The 5,931-nt window shown below is 41.2% G+C and overlaps 1 pseudogene across 1 annotated transcript; it reads left to right on the top strand.

The window, feature by feature from the left end:
• Positions 1-1,966: 1,966 nt before the first annotated feature.
• LOC124003893 lies at positions 1,967-5,724 on the top strand (annotated as a pseudogene). Its single transcript, XR_006833291.1, has 5 exons — positions 1,967-2,341; positions 2,478-2,541; positions 2,675-2,782; positions 3,266-3,377; positions 3,619-5,724. The product of XR_006833291.1 is annotated as a class E basic helix-loop-helix protein 40-like (transcript).
• Positions 5,725-5,931: the final 207 nt, after the last annotated feature.

Here is a 5,931-nt window from a genome sequence, read left to right as displayed (position 1 = left end):
TAAACAATGGAATATTTTGAATAGGCTAATGGCTTCCAAATTAGAGACCTGGTCTGTTCCATATTTATCTACAGTGGTGGACTGGGACCAAAAATAATCAACCCTGGCATGGGACCAAAAAAATCAACCTGGCATTTCTAATATTGAGGCCCTCCCCCCATTATTAGCCAGATAATGATCGGTTTGAGCAACAACAACAAAAAAAGTTAGACAGGCCCACTGGGCTAAAAATGGACCAGTCCATCTGGTATTTGCCCAAAATGTCAGATGGCCAGTCCTCCCCTATTTCTCAACCTTCTAATCTAGGTATATTGTCCAGACATATCATACTACAGTGTAAGCCTACTATGCTATTTGTAATTATCTGCCATGAAAATATCTGTTGTTCTTGCTGGGAACATACATGTGTGTGGTGTGTGGCCACTAGGTAGACCTGCACGCTCAGCTCTAAAGTGTATGACGTCAGTGGCAGGGAGCTGGTTTCGGTTCGCGTGGCCATGTTGGAGCTCAACGTGACAGCTCAGTGCAGCAGGTAACACACCGATCAACAAAATCATCCATCTGCAGGTGCACGTGTAGACTCAAATTATTAATGTGTGGAAACCGTGTCCACTCTGAGCCTATTCGCACATGCGAGAATTCAGAGCAGCGTGGGGAAAATAAAACATTAGGCTATGCACCACACCAAATAATTATTCCCACGGGGCATTACAGTTTTATATAATAGTTTATTGACTGTAGTCTACTCTTAGGTTAGGTGGATTGGTTTATTAGGAATTATTGTCATGGACACAGGCAGGCCTATATAGGCTTTATCTAAATCTAAAATTGAAAACCTACTAAAGATAATACTTAAAAGAGAAATATATGAAATACAATTTTCTCATCATGAAGGTAAAAAAACATTCACAAACATTTTTTATTTTAAATGGGAAATTTGCATTTGCTTCATCCATTTTTGGACGTATACATTAATATACATTACTTTTGCATTAATATACTTATACATATGTAGGCCTACCGATTGATTTTTGAAGAATACAACTTATAAATTACCTGATGAGCTTAGTTCAACTATGGAATACCCCATCACAACCCAAACGATAAGCTTGTTTTACTCCATGTTTGTAAACAATGTAAATGTAAACAAACACTACATAGCCTCAAAACATGGTTAAAACTGTAATGTTATAATAGATAGTCAGTTCTTGCATCAATAGCTCTGTCTATGAATTTGAGATTGGTTACATTTCTCCAGCCCCATCTCTCGGGTTTTACCGAAACAGGGGCGAGTACACGCGTTGTTATTGCTTCTACCGATACCTGCAGCTTTAACCCTCACACTGACACAAGTTGAATATGTGAGGCTACACGCGAAAGAAAAGTTATATGTTCTTCCCTGTAAATGTTCTGTGGATATATTCTGAATTGTAATAAAATTAAGCCATAGAAGGGGTAGCTTACCTTCTCTCCCCTATAAACCACTATTCTGCATATGACTATAGAATAACAGGAATGTGATAATGCATCTATTGTATCTTATTTCTAACACTTTCCTGTAATAACTTTATATATGCCATGTCACTATTATGCATATGAATGCTGTACATGGAACAGAAGCCGGAATGTAGAACATACAGTAATAACAAACGGTAGTCTATAAGGCTAAGTGTGTAAGGAATTCTGCCCTACTTTCTATATAGTAAGCATATACTTGCACGTTCTGCCTAGAGTTGTCTTATGTTCTCGTAGCATAGCTGTAGCATGGTGGTACACGGGACACAGCCCGCTAGAATAAGAGGGAGGGCCATTCTCGTGCAGACCCTCTTTAACTATAGAAATGGGTTGTACTCTAGATGGCTTGAAAGCACCGTCCAACACGTGAGGCTCATGTGACGGAGGTAGATCAGCTCTCCAACGGAGAGACGTGTCTAGTCACAGGGTTTATTTAACACGTAGACCAAACCACCCCTCTATCACACATTTACCCGGGAGTAGAGCATCTGAACTATTGCTGTGCTTGGATCTCAGAGTGACAACATCACATTGACAGTCTCTGCAAAGCAATAGCCTGATGAAATAATATTCTTTATAGAAAAAGTGTTCACTATTGAATAGAATAACATAAGAATAATTTTAGCAATAAGAACAAACTTGTTTCTCTCTCAGATGACAGTATTAGCTGAATATTGAAAGACAACTGAAGCCTAGTTTTAAGATTGAATTGTTTGTATACCAATATTTGGATTTCATAAAGACGCAAAATGGAGAGGATTACAAGTGCGCAACCTCCTCCTTGTATGGCAAAACACCAGTCGCAGGAGATGGCAGACATGCAAGGGTAAGCCCCCAGAAACAGCTTACAATGTATGCATTACAAAACTGCAAAACAAGATAGTATTCTTATGTAAATTATATATATTTTTAAACAATATAAGCATGACTTATCAATACTTTCTATTATTTTTGTCCTATAGAAAAGATTTCCCAAAGTACGTATGCAAACACCGAAAGGGAATGAAGCGCGTGGAAGACAGTAAGGTATGCTTATCTTCTTTACTTAAAACATTTTGTACATCTTAGGTTTACTTTTGTCGGCAATTTCTTATTTATTATACCCTATTGAATACATTTTACACATCTACTAACAAATGTACTTTTTTTTCTCCCACAGGAGACATGCAAGTTACCCCACCGATTGATTGAGAAGAAAAGACGTGACAGAATCAATGAATGCATTGCTCAACTGAAGGATTTATTGCCAGAACATCTCAAACTCACAGTGAGTACTAATTTAACGTGTAGCCTACTACTACTGACTGTGTAATAGGAATGCAAAAGCGCCACCTGGTTGTTCATGATTCATTTGTTGTCCAAATCAATGCCTTGATTATTCTGATTCCTTAAATCCAAAAATGTTGCCTGTTATGACAAAGGCAACATATTATTCATTTTTTTTCATAATGTAAATAACTTGTTTATTATTATTATTATTATTACATCAATAGTATTTCATATTATCCGATTGAAACGTTTGGTTAATTATAATAATTTAATGAACTGCCTATGCATATTGCCTCAAACCCTTTCAAAACAATTTACATAAACAATATGTTGATAAACTATGTCTTAAATGTACTGTGTTGTGTTGGTGTGGTGTGCAGATTGCCTGCCTCCCTACCCTGTGGCAGTTTGTCTTCTGTTCAGCTGCTAAAAGTGTTATATAAGAAAGATCAACATGCTTATCAAGGTCTTCCTGTTTTAGACTCTAGGCCATTTGGAGAAAGCTGTGGTGTTGGAACTCACCCTGAAGCATGTGAAAGCCCTGAGCACTCTCCTGGAACAGCAGCAGCAGAAAATCATTGCATTGCAAATCAGTAAGTTTGATACCTTGAGTTACACTGTTTCATTTTACTATAGGCTACACTCTTTCCTCCCAATCAATAATATTACTTATTATTGACAGGCCATACCTTCGAGACGATGCTGCTCAATCAAAGCTAAAATTGTATCTTTCCCATTTAAAAAAAGAAATAAAACAAGTAACCTGTTTCATTGCCAAATCTGTAGAATTATTAAATATGAACCTAATACCTGATATTACTTTGTTTCTCTCAGGGGATCAGAGCAGTGTTAGCTCAGAGAACAGTGAGGAGATGTTCCACTCTGGCTTCCATGTCTGTGCTAAGAAGGTCCTCCAGTACCTGGCTAACCAGGGGAGCAGCAGAGACCCCCTGACCCCCTCTGAAATGACCAGCCACCTCCACAAAGTAGCATCAGAGGTGCTCCAGGGTCCATTCAGTCCCCGGTCCGAAGAGCCCACCCACAAACCCATCGATAGCATGGAGAAGCCTGCTGGTCAGATGCCTAAGGGCAAAGAGGGTCACCCCAAGAACTTTGTGTCTGTCATTCAAAGGACATACCCCCACGGACATGGAGAGCAGAGTGGCAATGACACAGACACTGACAGCGGCTATGGAGGGGAACACGAGAAACGGGACCTCAAAGCCCAACGCTCAAGCTACTACAGCAAGGAGGGGGAGCTCAAATATGCTCTGGCTGAGAGGATGGCAGGAGGTGGCGTCAAGCAGGAGGGTGCTGAGCCCCAGGCCAAGAGGTTCAAATCTGACTACTCAGAGGACGAGTCTTCCTCTGGGCAGGTGGTTAGCAGCCATCACAGCTACATGAGCTTCTCCCAACACCAGACCCCCCTCTGCGTGCCCTTCTACCTCATCCCCCAAGCAGCTGCATCGTGGCCCATGATGGAGAAGTGCTGGTTCCCACGGGGCATGCCCATTTTGTACCCGGGCATGAATGTCTCAGCAGCCCGCTTGTCTCCAGAGAAAATACCTCAAAACTTAGTAATGTCTCCCAGGGCAGGTTCCCCGACACTTTACCAAGCACCCATGGACTCACCAGCCCTCCTTCAAGCTTTAAAACAAGCCTCCCCATGAACTTGGAATCCAAAGACTGATACACTTTTGTGTTTGCACCCTGCTCTATGAATGTTTGGGGTTGAACGGATCGCCTGCTGGAAGGCGTCCAGGTTAGCAAGGACAAACACGAGAGCACCAGTTTGTCTCCCTCAGCAACAGCAGCCCACACTCTCCCTTTGAGAGCAAACAACAACTGTCACGCACAAACCTAGTGGCCACAACCCTCCAAACCAGCCCACAGATCAAACTTGGAGCCAGTTAGCACTGAAGCTCTGACCCTATGGAGGATCACAGATGACCTGTTGCAAAGCTCTGAGTCACTGTGAAGAGCTGGTCAACACAAGGACATGACAAAAGTGGTTAAGAGAAGGACTTACTGTGGGGATGGCTTCCCTGCACTTGTGTTGAATGTCAGAGTTAAACCCTGCCTGTGATGAACAGACAGCACAGCCCCCAGCCATTCAGACCTGCCCTTTGCACACACACCGGTCTATATTGATTGTAAGAATTTAACAAAACCCCTGTAGATGCTGCTTGAGGTTCTATGTGTTTTAGATGTGCGACCGGAGGATCCACATTTTCTGCATCTGTAACTGCTGAAACTGCAACGAACCCGCCTTTGGACCAGAACGCTACCAAATACGTCGCTGGTTTATGTTGTCCAGGGTTGTCACAAAATCCATTGCTCCCTCTTCACCCACCAAGTGTACGCTACATTGCAGCTAAATGGACTCAGGATGGTGTCACCGGACCTGATATGTGTCACTCATGTAAATAGAGGAGTGATGCATTCAGTTATGCATTTTAGTTTTGAGTTTGTAAGTCACTACCATTCGTGCAAGTAGTTCTTGTGAGGTAATGTCTTGTAATTATTTTGTTTATACTACTTGTACATCTTTATTTTTGATACATGACCTATAGAGTGTATTTGCATTGTAACTAGAGGGAGGGAATTTTAGATGGCCATTTTGCTGTTTGCCAAGAGAACATGTACATAGCATTGTGCTAAACCTGATTTGCATCATGCTCATTATTAATTTCGGGTCTGGTCAATTTCTGGCCTGATCGTAGTTCATGCCTGATTTTGGTTAAAGCAGACAAATTATGGCAGATGCCTAAATGTATTTGTGTCAATTATTGAGGCTGTGGCAAAGAGAGGAGAATGAATGTAATGCTACAGCAAAATGTTAGTTTTGTATAGGATGAGGTACTTGGGATTTTCATTTTGGGACATAACAGAAGGTTGCTTGTTGTACATATTTTGTCTATAAAGTATTGTTTACATAAACATTTTTATGTGGAAATAAGAGTTTGGGTCTGAATCTTGGTAGAACACTAGCATGTTGCACAGCAATGCAACCCAACCTTGCTTCTCATCATAACATCACATGCTTACATAACATTAACACTCACATAATCCATAAAGCAGCAGTCAGGGGCAGACTGGGACTAGAAATCGGCTCTGGCATTTCTGACAAACCGGCCTATTTTTTCC

This window comes from Oncorhynchus gorbuscha, linkage group LG18 (genome assembly GCF_021184085.1).
Source record: "Oncorhynchus gorbuscha isolate QuinsamMale2020 ecotype Even-year linkage group LG18, OgorEven_v1.0, whole genome shotgun sequence".
Classification (NCBI taxonomy): Eukaryota; Metazoa; Chordata; class Actinopteri; order Salmoniformes; family Salmonidae; genus Oncorhynchus; species Oncorhynchus gorbuscha.
This window is presented reverse-complemented; position numbering and strand designations above follow the sequence as displayed.